At 51.1% G+C, this 17429-nt stretch overlaps 1 protein-coding gene across 1 annotated transcript in view; it reads left to right on the top strand.

The window, feature by feature from the left end:
• Positions 1-684: 684 nt before the first annotated feature.
• The window catches only part of LOC122393819 (protein trapped in endoderm-1-like), a 61979-nt gene continuing 45234 nt past the window's right edge, over positions 685-17429 (top strand). Inside the window, exon 1 of the mRNA XM_043390219.1 lies at positions 685-960. The gene's annotated coding sequence lies outside the window, so the exon portion shown is untranslated. The remainder of the gene's footprint in view (positions 961-17429) is intronic.

Here is a 17429-nt window from a genome sequence, read left to right as displayed (position 1 = left end):
GCTGCAATCAGTGAGCATTTGAAGACCGACACCGCCGGTCGTCGGCTGGTCGACACTCAAGAATGCCGACACCCCGACAGATGTCACCATTGTCGTATTATGTTTTATTTGATCTTTCGTTACAATGCGACTTATAGTTCGTGGAATAAATGGTTACGATGTTGCAGAAAAAAAGTTTAGACATATATAATACATTTTCGACATATATAGTCCTTTATTTGGAAGCTAAGTTTTTGACTCTCGGTCAAGTTTCTATTGAAAATCGAAAAACGTCAAAGAAGTTTGAATTACACAAGCAATTTCACACTTTTTATGTCACATTTGAGTGCTGTCGTTTTTATAATCATCATGCTTCCCTCGTAAAAACGCGTCAGTTATTTGGTTAAAAAGGACTAATACAACATACGTATGAATAGTGCATGCTTTATTATGGGGACTTGCTTTATCATGCAAGTTAAATCTTAGTTTCATCATCAGTATATGATGGCATGACGCATTTCAAAATTTTTGGCGGTATGACATTTTCATTTGGCCCGAGCGTCGCGCTGCAGTAGCGCCAGTAGTTTTCGTTTGGTCCAATTAAATGGATTCCAATCAAATATCCAATATATAGCTATCTCGACTTAATTGTGTCAGGTCCATAATTGAAATAGCGGGTGGGGAAAGAGTAAAGACACCTTCTAGGCCGGCACTTACAGAATACAGCGTCTATGAGCGTTGGTCAGGGGTGCAAGTATGAGAGCTCACTACTCGAGTGTCCGCCCCCTGGCGGCAGACGTGCCAACCGGCCGGGGCCGACCGTCCGCGCGCCGTCCGCTACTCCGCCCGGTCGCCCGCTCAGCCGCAGTCAGTGGGTCGCGCTCGCGCTGAGTGGGGTGTCGTCGCAGCTCCGCCGCTCTTCCGCACCGCGCTCCGTTCCGTCTCGTCTCGTCTCGGCTCGGCGCGGCAGGACCCGTGCAGGTAGGTTTGTGGGTCGTCCATCGGACGCTGGGAACAGCGGCGTCAAGTGTGGTCAGTGCTCTCTGAAAGTGCGACGGTGACGGGTGTTTCGTAGGATTAGTGTCAGCCTGAGAGGAGGGCCGTGCTGTGTGTGCCGATCCTCACCGCCCATCCGCTGCACCAAACTAATCCTGCACGGTGGAGCTCCGCACGACGCAGCGGCCGGTGCTGGTTGTGGGTCAAGTGCACCACGGCGTCACTGGGATAGATGAGACTGTCTCGGGAGCACCCCCATGTGCTTGAGCCATGGACCGCCCCACATCCTCGTAGTAATGAATGACCCATCACTCCCTCCTCTGGCACCGCTACCTGTCGACACTTGAGTTCCAAACACGGTGTGCACACGGTGCACTCTGCACGCTATACTCCGTGCACGGCGCGCGATCTGTGGTGAGCCGATTTAACCCTGCATCTAAGGGGGTGCCGGGGAGGGTGTGCAAAAAGCGATCACCTGATTAGTGGTCAGTCAGGTGGTGCGGCATCTTCACCCCTGCAGGAGGCTTACGCTGTTATCAACAGCGAGGAGAGATGCTAGTGGGCATAACAAAAATAGAGGTGAGGTTAAGTTTGTATGCACTCCTCCAGCTTAGATACCACTGCATGCCATGTAGAGATAAAGAAATGTCGAGCAAATGATTTTCCCGTTTGTGGTAAGCTAGAGAGTGGTTTCGTAGACTATGTTATCATTCGCGATTGCATACAATGCTCGAGTGGCCATGGTTGGTTTGGTCAGCGAGCTTGGTCAGCAGCATTTCTATGCTACGGCGAATACATCCATAGTTCTATAGATTTCTGTATTCCATTTCTCCACATATTTATCCATATGGACATGCAATAATAAGTTTACGCGCCACGCGGCATTACCGCTGCACCTGTATCACCAATCCTGCTTACTCGGTTTGACTTTCAGTGCCGTATTATCATATGAATGTCAGATTTGGAATTGCAAACATTCCGCTCACCCGCGAAATACTATACCATGCACCTGCGCTGCACGTGCACACGTAAATGAACTCTTCGCATGTGGCACGCCAATCAATTATATCAAGCCATTGTCCGAAATAATTAGAATCATTCTTTGAGGAGTGAGCGAACACTCAAGTCTTGGGTAAGCTCACATCACATCCTCACAGGACTTCACCTGTGGTGCACAAGTGCACAGCCACACCGCACAGTTCATAGCAATGAATAATTGATGTAAGTACCGACGCTGGGATAGCTATCATCATTATATATCAATATTTCAACATAATTGGGCTTACTCGAGATGCTCCTTTTTCTTTCTTCAGATCATTGCCCTTTTATGATAAATCGCAGATGCCTTGAATTGCGAAATAATTATAATCCTAGAACACGTGGTGGCTGATAATCGTCGGTTGTGAGGAAATGGATTCGTTTTTGTACGCTTTTAGACTGCTGTATTAAAGATCCTTCAATTAATTTCTATGCCATTTTCTCAGTTACCTGAGGGATTTTCTTTTGTTCTTTGCTTGCACAACTCACAAGAGTGTGGCTGAACATGCCATAAGTGTCCATTTCCATCGCTTCATTTGGCAATATCGTCCACCATTTCTGTCCAACGCCCACCGCCCGCCACCCATCGCCAATCGCCCATAGCCCAGCGTCCACCGCCCACCGTTCACTGTCCACCGTCCACCGTCCACCGCCCACCACGCTCCCATCCACCACCCGGTGGACTCCTCCCTTTCCCCGTGCTCAGCAGCTGACACACCCTCCGTAATCCCATTGTCCCTTTGTCCCCAACCGGCTGTGTGGCGGTCGGCACAGCCCGGTCAGCCCGTGTTTATAGACCAGATGGCGGCCCTAGTGGCTACTGTCCGTCGCTCTTCTATACCCAGACCCCCCCCCCCCGGACCCACTATTCGGCTCGCGCGTGGTCCTGTTTTTATGACCGTGTTTTGGATGAGAGCTGTCCGACGGAGCGGTCGAGGTCGTGCTGAGATGAGCATTCATTGGATCTATGGGTGTGTCTGTTTTCGACGCTGGTGAGGAGTCATATCATATGCCAATACATCACAATATGAATAATAAGATACAGATATACGGCAGTTATTGAAAGTTACTCGTAATAGCAAACCACATAGGTACGAGTCTCCTATTTTCATAGCAAATCTACCGCAGTTTTATGTTGGTGTGAGCTCCGAATCAAACACACACCAAGTTACGCCCGCGTCCGTAACTGAGCGTTGTCAACGTGCTCAGCACTCCACCTTAGCTGTTTCGTCACGTGCACATGTGTGCGCTGTACAGTTTGATATTTTGCAGAAGTAGGAAATGAAACAGAACGCTGCTGGCGAATCTGTGCACATTTACGAATACGAGTATGACTTCGCGTGTCCGATAATTGACAACTCAGGAAGATTGTGTACGCACGCTCGAGCTCGAGCAGAAGGTCCTATCTAAAAAAGATGTGTGCAAAGACAAAGCATTATTTTGAAAAAGAAGCATAACTACTTCATCCAGCCACCCATCCATCTATTTATGTGACCTTTCGTTCATAATCGTTCTTCGGCTTACACCGCCATTTCTGCCTAATAGTCGTCACCGCACCGCCGAAAGCAAGGTCCTACCCCAGCTGCAAGATTGTCCGGATCAGATAGTCTGCCAGACAACCTTGTCAGACAGCCTTCAGTCTGGCCAGACAGCCTTCAGTCTGGCCAGACAGCCTTCAGTCTGCCAGAAAACCTTGTCTGACAGTCTCCCAGACAGACCTCCGTCTGCCAGGTAACCTTGTCAGACAGTCTCCCAGACAGCCTTCAGTATAGCCAGACAGCCTGGCTAGACAGACAACCCATATTACCCGACTGAGTTTGGCGTTAGTGCGGCTGCAGAAACGCAGCGGTCTGCAGCGGGCGGCCACTGGCGTTCATTTCATGTCTGTTGTGACCGCTGCTCAGTGTTCATGTTGCTATCTACGCCAAGGCTGCATTTGTCGTAGTTTCAACCGGACAACGAGGGGTGTAGATTAGCCCGACTTTTGCTTTGACCGGGGAAGGGGAATTCCGAATATCTCGAGCTGGCCAAGCGTGTTGAGATGGACGAGGGAGCTTTCTGTGGTAGATCATGACTGTGGAGTGGATGGAATTAAGAGCGGCGGGCTGGGGATGAAGATTAGGGAGAAGGTTGAGAGCGGTAGGTTAGGGATGGCAAAGAGGGGTAGGGGGAGAGGTCAGGAACAGATGCTGCATAAGAATGGCAACACATGGATGTCAGATTATTGGGTAATGGGCGCAGGAATGCGGATGGTGACAGTGCCACGAGGTCAGCAAGGAAAACGGAACAGGATGGCTCACTCCGTTAGTCTCATAATCTGCGGAAAAGAAGCACTGCCAGGCTAAATAACGAGGAAGCGATAAGTATATGCAGTTTTATAATGAGGGCTCGGTTGTGAAGGGTTCCCTGGTCGCAATTTCGGGAAATGCAGCGGTTATGTGGACCGACAGGGCGAACTCTCAAGGTCGCTGACAGAACCGGTAACGTGTTGTGGAGCCTCGAAGTCGAAAGCCGCGAATGGCCGTTGTTGGTTTCCCCAAATGACATGTCGTGGTGTCCATCACCGATCGCAACAGGCCTGAGTCATGCGTGTGCTTTGTGCATTGTGTGGTGCAGATCTGCAGGTGGCTCATGACATTGGCGTGGACTGAAAGTATGAATCTGGGTTTGGGTATAGAATATAGATTCACATTGATTGTGATTTTCACCAGTTCTGGAAACGTGTATTGATTCTTAATAAAGCGGCGACGTTTTCTAACAGATTGCACCGGAAAATAGTGGTGTCGTGATATACCAGCCAGGTTTTTTTCGTGTGATCATCGATCCATTTTGTTTTAGCGGTCTCCTTGCGTCCATTTTCCTGCAATATTCCCCTTCTCTGCAACTCTTCCCTGCCCTTCGTGGCAGCCAGCAAGGTTACCGTCTGGGTGACTCAGCTTGTCTTTGTAAGGGCTGAGCTTGTTGCTGTGTGGCTTTGCGGTTTTGAAATCAAATCAACTAGGCATTAACTGTTCAATAATCATAAGTCAGAATTTCGAAATGTAAATGAGCTTTTAAACAAATTTAGTTTCTGTGTGTGTGTTTGCCACGAAAAGTAATTGAAACCTCTCATAAAGAAAAGAAGATGTAAGTACGCAGCCTCGTACACACCCCCTATTGCAGCGCTTTTTTCAGTTAAGTATCATATTCCATTCACGCTCGTTAAAGTCTGGTTGATGAATTCATACTACACATTTCTTGCTAATTTTGATTAGGACGTCGAATCCAGCAGCCGCGATTGTATCTGGATGATGTCACAAATTGGTAGCTTCGTGTCGGGTAGCCTCGCGACAAATTTACATTTCATCATCAATCACCAACTTCTCAGCGATAGACAGTATTAACGAGCACTTAATTATCAGTGGCATGCTACCACGAGAGTAAACACATTGAAACTGGCCCGCAAAGTGTCAATGTGACCCGTAAACGCTCGGTAATGGTTTGGTACTGATTCACGTCCATATAGCTTGCAGAACTCGTCAAGCGGCTCTGATTTCGAATGCAATGAGCAATGTGTTTGCATCATTATTTCTTCCGCAACTTGCTTCTTATCCACTGGGTGGGGCTGAAACCCGTTGCACCTAACGGGATTTCTTTCAAACTCCTTAGCCCGTCTGAATGGACTGTGACAGTCAAGACTGCCAGTGGATATTTGTTTGAACTAATTTCTTAAAATACTAAACTAAATTTATGGTGCGTACATACTGCTTATTGTGGCTATTAACGCCCTACTCACAATTTACTGTGGGAAATAATGCTGCAAAATGTAAAGAAATGTGTTAGGAAATTGACACTTGCCTGTGGTGAAATGTGGTGAAACCAAAAAACGAATTCGGTTGGCTAGATCGGTTTCAAGAAGATGTGAAATCGGAAATGGAGCAATTTCTTCGGAACTGCTCCTCCCACGCACGTCAAGCCCTTTCGGCGCAACCCCTTGTCGCCTTTCCTAGTTCGGGAGTTCCGTTTCCGATTGTGACCTCTTGTGTCACTACAGGGATCTCAGACATGTCCATCACTCTACATCCTCCTGTGAGCCAACCTTTCCCAATTGCGTCACTGTCCTCACTGTCCACGGTGACATTCTGATGTCGCTCAATTTCATCGGTCGTGGTGTCTTTTCAGCGAGGGGACTCGCATACAAATTCCTGCCCGTCGAAGAACGTCCGAAAGAGAAGGCGAGTCCTGACACATTGGAAGGGTGAGAATGCCCATTGCCAGGTGCTTACCGAATCTGCACACAATCTTGTTATTTGATCATGCACCGCGGTGTCAAAAATGAGTAACTCATGTCAGATTTTGCTATTGTTGAATGTTTTGTTGACGGCACAAACAGACTGGCTGTCGATGATAAGCAGGCTGTCACCTCATTGACGTTGGATTGGGATTCCAGCGAGTTCTGGATGACAGAGACGATCGCTGGAAGGAAAGGATGAGTTGCTGGTTACCGGATGAAATCTGAATGATGTAACGCTTGACGAATCGGGATCAAAGCGCTTTGCAGACGACTCCCTGTCCTCCCTCAGTCACTGATCGCGGTAGCTGGTTTGCCACGCGCAGTGCAGTCCAGGCCGTCAGACATTTGACGGTCGCGTGGGCGAACCTTGGTCCTCGGACCCAGTTTTGGCCGTCTGAGCAGTCACTGCACTGACGATCAAATAGTGTTGCGCAATTCGTCACCAATTGAGACACGAACCGGATCAATTTTTTACTGACATGATGGGGATACCTTGGGGAGCATATGCTGAAAATGAAAGTCGTCCAGTCAGCTTAGATATTCGATACACGTCATTGATGATTAAGTGTCCTTTGCTGCTTTTCTCCAATAACTCGCCTCGCTGAACAAGACAAGGGAGAGAAAAATGTTTCATTACCGCTCAGTTGCCTGTAGTAGGCTTTGTCCTCCACTTGGAAACATTGAACCGTGGGAAGGCAGCTGCAAGGAAATGAAAAAATGACAGACAACTGGTTTTGCGAGCATAGGAATAGCACATTTAATGCCGAACTTGTGCGTCTTCTTTTCTATACTTCAAGGTATTAAATATCCGATGTAGAACCCGATGTTGGATAACTGTATCACCTTCATAACGAAAATCAGAAGATATTTATCACCGCTTGATTTCATTTACAGCAATGTACAGTGGCGTATCCAGGGGGGAGGCCAAGAGGCCATGGCCTCCCCCTTTGGCGATCAAACATGCAAGTGGGCCCTTTGGGTCACTTGAGTGTAGTGACGTACCCAAGGGGGCCATGGGGGCCCTGAGGGGCGCCCTGGTTACCTGAGGGTCCCCCTGGTCACCTGAGGGGCCCCTGGTTATCTGAGGGGCCCCTGGTTATCTTAGGGGCCCATGGTTATCTGTGGGGTTCCTGGTTATCTGAGGGGGCCTTGGTTACCTGATTGGTCCCTGGTTATCTGAAGGACTCCTGGTTACCTGAGGGGTCCCTAGCTACGGGGGACCTGGCTACCTGAGGGGTCCTGGTTATCTGAGGGGCCCATGGTTACCTGAGGGGTCCCTGGTTTCCTGAGGGGCCCAAGCAGCCCCTGGTTACCAGTGGGCCTCTTGGTATATGATGGGGCCCCTGGTTATCTGAGGGGCCCCTGGTTACCTGAGGGGCCCCTAGTTATCTAAGGGCCCCTAGCTACCTGAGGGGCCCCTGATCCCCCGGGGTTAACCCTGGCCAGTGATCTGAAGAAACCCTGGTCACCTGAAGGGCCCATGTTTACCCGGGGTGTACCTAGTTCTATGAAGGGCCCCTGCAAGTCACATAAAGGCCCTTAGTTACCCGTGGAGCCCCTGGTATAACCGTCCCCTGGTTATCAGAGGGTCCCCTGATCACCTGGTGGGCCCCTGGTCAATTGAAAGACCCCTGGTCAATTGAAAGGCCCCAGGTCACCTGAGAGGCCCCTGATTATCTGAACGGTCCGTGATCACTCGGATTCAATGGTATGGCCAGGGGCGAGGAGGCGCGTGTCCGTTTTAGGGTTTAGGGTCCCCTCGGGCGCGAGAGGCCCTGCGGTGCCAATTGGCAGCAGAGGGCTCGCGCTGGCAACGCTTCAACTGGATAGGAGACCACAGGGCTTGTGAGAACACCCCATGAGCTCTTGTGTAGCCACACTGATCTCCAGAAGGGCCTCACGCCAGGTTCTGAAGGACCTTGCCGGCCCTGAGGGCTCTTGCCGGCCAATAAGGGATCAGCTGTAAGGGCCCCATACCCGTTTGCTATGGCCCCACGGGCCACACCAGTGTTTCTGAGGGCCCTCACAACGGCGCCTGCGAGGGCCTCCACTGCCACCTCTAAGGGCCCCACACCAGTGCCTCTTAAGGCCCTACTTCGGCGGCTCTGAGAGCCCCCACGCCGGCGCCTCAGAGGGACCTATGCAGCGCATCTGACGGTCTCTTACCAGCGACTCTGAGGGCCTCTTACCGACCTCTGAGGGTCCCTTGCCGGCCTATGAAGGGCCACCAGTAACTTTCAGGGCCCCACACACGCCTAAGTCATGGCCCCCACCAGTGTCTCTAAGCCCTAAGGCCCTCACAACAGCGCCTGTGAGGATCCCACACCAGCGCATCTGACGACCTTTCACCGACACCTCTGAGGGACTAACACAAGTGACTCTGAGGCGCTCGCTCGCTTCACTTCCTCATAAAATACCGTGCATTTTATGCATACTTCTCAAACAAAAAATGACATTTTTACCTGCCAATTTTGCACATTTTCTCAGGGCTTAGACAAACAGACAGACAGACAGACAGACAGACAGACAGACAGACAGACAGACAGACAGACAGACAGACAGACAGACAGACAGACAGACAGACAGACAGACATACAGACAGACAGACAGACAGACAGACAGACAGACAGACAGACGGACAGAGGGGCCCGTCTGCAAGGGGGACCGGACCCACTGTGCCCAATCCCCTCATCGAAAGGTTCTGGCATAGACCTCTGTAAACCTCTGTTTACAGAGGTCTATGGTTCTGGATACGCCCCTGCCTGGGTTGACAGCGGCATCCGGGTGACCCGTGGGCCCCTTTGAGAGCAGGCGGCCCCCTCCTGGGCGAAATCCTGGGTACGTGCCTGCTTGAGTGTCCCATGAGAAACGACCTTCAGGGCCTCATCCAAAGTACTGGCCGAAGCATAACTAAAGTCAAACTGCGTCAAACTATCTTAAAATGCCATTTGATGGCCCTCATAGGCCCTCAGAGGCCAAGGTCGAGCCCTCAGAGGCTCAGCGTGGGCCCTCAGAGGTCGCTTTGGCGGCCATGAAGAAGCTTCGACTCGAGCGTGGGATCCTTTGACGCTGGTGTAGAGCCCTAAGGAGCCAGCGCTCAGCCCTCTAGGGCCAGCGTGGGGCCCTCTAAGGCCATTGTGGGGTCTTCTAAGGCCAGTGTGAGGCCTTATAAGGCCAGTGTGGGACCCTCTATGTCCAGCATGGGGCCGTCTATATCCAGCGTGGAGTCTTTTAAGCTCAGCGACATGGGGCCTTTTTTAGGTCAGATTGAGGCCCATTGGCCACCGTGACTAGCTTGGGGCCCTCTGAAGACAATGCTGAGCCCTTTTAGGCAAGTGTGGGGCACTCTGTGACCAGCGTGAATCCTCTGAGGCCATCGTGGGGCCATCTGTCATCTGACTTCAGACTTCAGAGGTTGGTGCTGGGCCCTCAGAAGCCAGCGCGGGCCTTCATAGGATGGCGTCGGGCCATTAAAGGCCACCTCGAGGGCCTCGGCAGCCACTTTTCAGATCTTATGCATGTTTGGGCCCCCTGAGGTAGGAGTGGCCCTTAAATGCCGGCGTGGGACCCTCAGGGGGCATCATGGGCTTCTAGAGACCGGCGTGGGTTCGAGAGCGGCATAGGGTCGTCAGACTGACTCAAATTGACTCCCAAGAGCCAGCGGGGGGCCCTATGAGGTCAGCCATAGCATGAGTCTCCTCCTGAGGCCATTATGGGGCCCGGAGGCCAGCGTGGTTCACGTTGTTGCCGGTGTGGGGCTTTCAGAGGCCAGAATGAGCCTTCAGAGGTCGGAGTGAGGCCAATGTGGGCGACATAGAGCCATCAGAGTCTAGATCAGAGCTCAACCCGAGTCGGGCGCTTCTAAAGTTAAGGGTACCTATCAGCCCTCAACCAGCGCAAGACACTAAGAGATTGACATCTGCCCTTAAAAAAATGTTACAATCGTAAAAAAAAATGACAAAACATTTTGAATTTGATAATCTTTAGTGGCCCCGGCGACGACCAAAGCAAAAAAAAAAACTGTATGCCTAATGCTAAAATAAATTGTACACTACATACTAGGGTGACACTTATTTTTGAACTTTTGATTTTTCAGGAGCGAAGGCCTGGATATGGTGTGAAACCATGCGAAAATACCTCCTGTAAATTTTCACATCGATCGAACATATTTAAGAGGTGCCCCAAAGCCAATTTATTGGAAACATACACCAAAAATAAATAGCGCATTTTAATTCAATTTTTGATAAAGTACACATGCAATTTGGCTTTAAACGAGTCGTTGGGGGCGTAAAACGTCGATAAAAATTCCTTCCCCTCTAACAACCGATAGCAATTTGTTAAAAAGATACACCTGGCACGCGCTGTCATGAAGGCACACCACCCTGACCGGCGTGTATCAGCCTCTGACTGAGGGTTTCATGGGAGCCTAAATCCCACTCCTTGCTGCTCAGCTAACGTCGAATAGCGCACGTCTGGGAAGCGCCGATGTTCCCCGACAAAAAGTCAAAAAGACACACTGACACACAACAAGGCACACCACGCTGACCTGCGTGTATTAGACCGTCGATGGGGGTCTCGACAAAAAGTAAAAAAGGCACACCTGGCAGTTGGCACACAAAAAAGCACACCATGCTGACCTGCGTACATTCGACCCTCGCTGGGGGGTCTCATAGGAACCAAAATCCCAATAATGCAGTTACTCATCTAGTGTCGACTTGCGGACGTCGGGGAACCGACGTCAATGTTCCTCGACGACCTGGAGAAGGAACTGCCTTTTTTCTCGTCCTTCGTGAGGATGGCGCTGTAGCTCTGAATCAGAGCCCCGCCCCGTTCGGCAAAATCGTTGACAACCTTGAGGGACTCGGCTCGGCGGCGGGCGAGCTGGTAGTCCTGGCGTTCCGGCCACTCGGCCGGGTTCACCTCGAGGAAGTCCCACGGGCCAAGGGCGTCCACGAGAAACTTGGAGCTTGACGAAGCAAAGTCCGGCAGCGTCTTCCTCGTCAGTACAGTCAGGTCAGGCTCCAGTGAAATCCGCTTGGGCGGATCTTCTGCGCCGTCGCGGCCAAAGGCAGCCACGATCAGCCTCTTCTCCTCCAGCGTGGTCCTCAAGTCGAACAGAGCGAGCGACGCCAGCTCCTCGGAGATGTACCAGAGATGTTGCCCAAATGCCTTCGATGCTTCCCTTGCGATTTCCTCGTCCTCGAAGGATAAGAGTGAGCGGTATAGAAAGCTAGGTCCTGGGCCGGAGCACGGGCTGCCAGCGAGGCTTCGTACCACGCCGGTACATACAGCGTCGCGAAGAAGAGGACGAAGCGGGCCAAGTTCTTCTCCACCGCCTTGGTGAGCTTGAACTGTCCGCGGAATAAGATCTTCAATGCGTATATCAGTTTGCCCATCCAGCGAGCGCGGTGGTAGGCTCCGGGCTTGGACATCCTGATTCTTCCAGGGGGAACGCCACCTAAGACAACGGTCGTCAAGTTGAGGAGTTCTCGATATTCATCCCAAGGCTGCGTACTTTGAAGTTTCTCCTTGCAGAGCATAATGACTTCGTCACTTGTGGACGGGATCGGCTCGATTGGCTTGAAGATCGCCTGGTCGATGGATTCCCATTCGGCTTGAAGCGTTTAAATAGTTGGATATCGGGCCCAGACGACGGTGCGAGACAGGCGCCGAGCGATTTGTCGGCCACGATCTCAAGAATATGGTGCCGGCAGGCCAGGTGGAGGAGATCCCGCCCGAGTCGCTGTTGGACGTAAGCACAAGCTCCGCCGCGCACGCCGGTGTTGGAAGCGATAGTGTCGAAAGACATTCCCACAATGCGTTCGGCGACGCCCCAATCCTCCACCAATCCTCCAGGCAGCTGACAACCGCGGTGGCAACATCGTCACCCTTCCCGCTGGGCAAGCGTGGGACTCCCATGAGCTTGTAAACGCCATCCCCAGAAACGAGGATGGGAAGGCGCTCAGATGCCTTTGTGTTGGTGATATCGGCGACGATCTTTCCGTCCCAATGGACGACGAGGGGTACGCCCGGAGCAAACGTCTTCCGGATCTCCTTCGCCACATCCTCCCTGACGCGGCTCCGGTGTCGTCAGATCGACTCCCGGTTGACTACAAGGTTCTGGGGGATTGGGTTGTACGCCTCAGCAGCAGCATGGATGATGTGTACAGCACTCCGGTCAGATGTTCTTGTTCGATCGAGCGCAGCTGTAATCTGCGGGGTCACCGCCGAGGCTCGAGCTATGCGACGTGTTGTGGGGAGGAAGCAGAAGAGGGCATCAGACGCCATAATGGCTTTGGGGCACCTCTTAAATATGTCCGATTGACCTGAAACTTCACAGGAGGTGTTTTCTCGTGGTTTCACACCATGTGCAGGCTTTCGCGCGTTGAAATTTTCATTTTGGGATTTCTCCCTACAAATAAGTGTCACCCTACTACATACAGAGCTATCGATATCGATGGCTTTTTCACGTTTTTCTTTTCTTTTTTAGATTGCCGAGTGTGCCTAAAAGGCTCCCTCACATAGTGAAAGTGGCAAAGAACCGCACCTGGGCGGGGGTTAAGTACGCCACTACTGGGGCCCCTAAGGTAAGGGTGGGGCCCCTTGAGCAGGTTTGGCCTCCCCCTTTTCAAGATCCTGGATACGCCACTGGCAATGTAGAAACTAGAATCAACCTCAAATATCTTCAGGCGAAGTTGCCTCCTGCCAGTTGCCCCATGAGGCTTAGGTGGCAACACAAAGGTTCACCACCTATCAGTTCCGGTGGGATGCCTACCCTGTGCGACCCTGACGGACGTCCGATTGCAAAGTTCCGGCCTTTGCACTCCCCCTCCCCCTCCCACACCGCTGGAGCGAGACTTCCGTGACGTCACGTCTCTGACCGTGACGTCATGTCGTGTCAGTCCGTCAGTCTCGGTTGCCGTGGGTCGGCCGTAGCCGGCGGCGGGGCGGTTCCGTCTCCATATGTGGCCCGGTTCGAGCCTCACCCGCGGATGTTTTTGGTTCGTGACGTCACAGCAGTGTACTGAATCTGGAGCGGGAGTCCGATTTGGCATGGCAGCCGACTGGGACAGCGTCCTTTGATGTCACGGCCTGAAGGGTGCGCCGGAAGGTCGTACCACGGGCTCCCGGGATTCGAGCCGTCAGCGCGGGGGGGGGGGGGGGTCGTCAGCGCGGGGACCCGTCAACATTGGGCCGTCAGCGTGATGCCGTCAGCGAGCTGAACCGTAATTCCGCGTGGGAGATAACGGGTCCGTGCGGACAGAGCCAACAGGAGGTGACACGGGACCAACAGAGGGGTGGCGAGCCGGTTCCTAGGACAATGAAGTGTGTGCTTAGCCGCGAATATGCCAACAGAAAAGGCATCCAGTGAGCAAACAACAGGGACCTCTCCGCATACATTTATCGGCGCATAGTTCGATTGGAGGGTGGAATATTGACGCTTGTTAAACACAGAAGACTAATTGGTGGCGTCATTTTAACGTCGAATCCAGAGACGGGTTGAATCTGAATTCGGGATGAATCTGTGAATTCGGTATTTATTTTGGTGGTTGAAGTGGACGCCAAGGTAAACATTGTCAGTATATGAATAAGGCAATTGGATAAGTCACCAGTTATGTGTTCTCACGGTCCTCAAACCTCGGCTCTTTGGCATCTCACGGACATCCTCGCTGCACGGATTTCGATGCTTCCATCTGCCATCCAGTCCGATGCGAAACGTGAGATGAAGGAAACGTCTTGTTTTTCCCAGACGGTAAACGACCTTGTTATTTACCATTGACATCCGCTGATGAGTCCAGTCCGTGACATCATCCCCACGGTGATCGAATATAGTAGATACATCACTCTGTCAATTACCATTATCGATCAACAATCAGATCTCACCAACGCTTCCTCCTCCGTCCATGCAAGTCCATCTGTCTTGTTCCAAATTTAACCGTCCTGTGTGTCTCGATCCTGCACATCGCCCTCCTGACGATCAGGGGCGATGTACCCATCCTATGACACTGCCCCCAGACGCCGCCCTCCTGACAGCGATGTAGCCAGTAACGGCTCTGCTTCTGCCCCGAGGGAGCCAGCCACCCTCCCCTGGCCGCCTCTGGTCACAGTTCTATATAAACACCGCCTGACCGAACGACCGGCCAGCAGCGCTGAGCAAATACACGATCCCGCGCCGCCGCCGGCGCTGGCGATGCGTGCAAGAAGCAGTGCACGGGGGCCCATGAAACGCAGGAGAGGCGGGGCGGCGGTCGTAATAGGCAAGGTCAGAGGTCACTTCTCAGCAAGGAAGTCCAGAGGCTCATTGCTTTGGGCAATAGCTGCGTGCATTGTGCAACCTACAACCAGGAGCAGAAATTATATACCTACGAAGAAATGCGTGACAAAAATTATTGTTACCACTTAAATGTCATTATGTGATCGATATTGAAAAAGAAAGGAATTTCCAGCAAAATTTATTTATTTTCACAAAGAATTTCGGCGTTTCTTTATTTTGTTCCCAATATTTGGTATATTGCTGGGCTGTTTTACGTCGGCTCCTCAGACCTGAAAAAGAACGGTTCACCGTCCTTTTGGTACCTTCTCCTTTCTGATGAAACCGTTGATCTGTTATGATTTGTTGTTTGTTTGGATGTTTAATGATAGGGCAACAGGACTGACTGCACTGGAATACATTTCCGCTAGAATGGTTTTCTCCAAAACTGACCCCTGCAAGCAAACCTTGAGTAAACATGATTTGAGCTTAGCATCACAACTGCACATCCAACACCAAACTAACGTTGACAGTAAGCGGATTAGCTTTTGTAGCTTGTGCGCCATGTAAACCTCGAATTCATCTTCATCAACTTCGGCAATGAATTTGACATGCAACAGACGTTTAGGACAGCATGTAACTAAAATTCATGTCACACAAGTACAACCCTTGTGCTCCGGGTGAAAGCAACATAACTTTATCACTTATAGGCCTTAATTAATCTACCAATTTTTTCTTGAATATTTATCACTCGGGGACGTATAGCATGTAAACTAACAAGTCCTATAGGCTGCTTGCTGAAACATCCCTTATAATTGGTTGGCCTGCTGTGATTTATCTCGATATAAATCTCCAGCCACATCGTTAGCTTGGCCCATTATTTGACTGCTTTTGCTACATGACAGTGGGTATGCGATGGGCAGGCAATAGGTACACTTTAACGGTTATATGCATGCAGGGGTTGTGTCAATCCTACGGGAGTTACAATGTGCAGTGAAGAGTTGAATATACGAACTCTGGCAAACTGTGCAAATGTGTAGCTATCGATACAGATGAACAGTTACGAAACAGTCTGCCTGCTTCTGAATCTGAAATTTCATATGCAGCCGTTCATATCAGTGTGTCTGTTATATAACAAGTTTGTATAACAAGCTGACGGAGTATGACGGAGCAGGAGGCCCAAAAGCGACCTGTTTCGACAGTTTGAAGTTATCCACGCAGAGTCATGCATCCCTGATGATGCGATGCTGCCGACTATCCTGCCTCGAAGCCAAGCGAACGTCACAACGCTCAGCGCAACCACTGCACCAGCCGTGCACGAAACACAATTATCATCAAACTTACTTCACATGCAAATGAGCTAAACGTGCATCACACCAAGCGTCGTTCGGATCTGTCGTTTCGTTCACAAATGACACCTCTGTGATCCTAACACACTACCATAAATAACGCTGAAGCCATCAGCGTGCGCACGTTATTTATGTAGCTCCAACACCGTCCTCTTGTGCGCGAGCTGCGTGCGTCAAGGACCGTCTGTCTGAGCTGAGAGGATCCACTGTGGCGCTCGGACGCACCGCGGGGTGGCAGAGGGGCGGCAGAGTCCACTGAAGGAGGTGGTGCGACCTACGACCATTTAGCAGGCGGCAGTCACTGCTGATCGCCGCTTTCAGATGCCAGGACGGGTGTTGCAGGTCGAGTGGCAGTTCTTAAGAAAGCTGGACAGCAAACACCCTTCGAGGATGCTCACTTACCGACGGCCTCAAGGGGAAAAGAGAGAGAGAGAGAGAGAGAGAGAGAGAGAGAGAGAGAGAGAGAGAGAGAGAGAGAGAGAGAGAGAGAGAGAGAGAGAGAGAGAGAGAGAGAGAGAGAAAGAGAGAGAGAGAGAGAGAGAGAGAGAGAGAGAGAGAGAGAGAGAGAGAGAGAGAGAGAGAGAGAGAGAGAGGGAGAGCGAGAGGCCCAACCGTATTAGGTGGTTGGCAGCCTTATGCGGGACCTTCCATAAGGGAACAGTCTTAGAAAATTTGCATTCCTTCTATTACATCAGCGGCTTCCCTTCTATTGATGAATGAGAGCTGTGAGAGAGATGACCGAAGCAGCTCTGATGATCGGATGTTTGCCCAACTGCCGAGCAGCTCCCAGCAGCTCAGTTCCATCGATCGCGTTTGTGGTGAAATCATCACCACCAGTTGAACTCCCGGTACTGCAGATCTGCAGATGGCCCTCAAAACACATGTTCTTGTAATCGCCAGAACCGCAGTGGTCGCCCCAGAGCAACCCCAGTTGCAACTCACCGCCTACAAGTCACCGATCACCAGTTGCAAGTTTCCAGATATCACTCACCAGTCATCAGCTTCTGATCACCGATCACGGGCCACGTGTCACCGATGGTCGTGTTACCAGTCACCACTCACGTGTCACCAGTCACCAACACCAGTAACGTGTCACCAGTCACCAATGGTCATGGCAGCTACCACAGTGATGTGTCCATGTTTTGGATGCTTATAGTTACTTGATAGCGTCCAGGGTGTTGATTCAGCAGGCAGTAGCATTGCAAAGCCGGAAAGATGACGATTTGTTAAAAATAACTAGGGACCAAATACCAGGTCAGCAAGGATAGCAAGGCTGGAATGATGACAGTGACTCAAAACTGGCGCGAACATACCTCAATGTTGACTTACGGATGATGTAAAATTAGCCATGTGTTACACGGACAAAACGCCAATTGCACGAAGATGAAAAGCGTCTTGCTGTCCAGGAAAACGATGTTTGTTTGTACGTACAGCTTTGCAATCATATGCTACTCTCTTGTGCACGTCAGGCCTGCAAATGCGATTAGTGATGCCCTCTTTTTTTGTGTCTTAGCGACGAGCAGTTTGCATCCTCTGCGCCCCC

The sequence above is a fragment of the Amphibalanus amphitrite genome, unplaced genomic scaffold, assembly GCF_019059575.1.
Source record: "Amphibalanus amphitrite isolate SeventyFive unplaced genomic scaffold, NRLGWU_Aamphi_draft 000555F_arrow, whole genome shotgun sequence".
NCBI classification, from domain to species: Eukaryota; Metazoa; Arthropoda; class Thecostraca; order Balanomorpha; family Balanidae; genus Amphibalanus; species Amphibalanus amphitrite.
The sequence above is the reverse complement of the archived record's forward strand: the minus strand, read 5'-3'. Positions and strand labels throughout refer to the sequence as shown.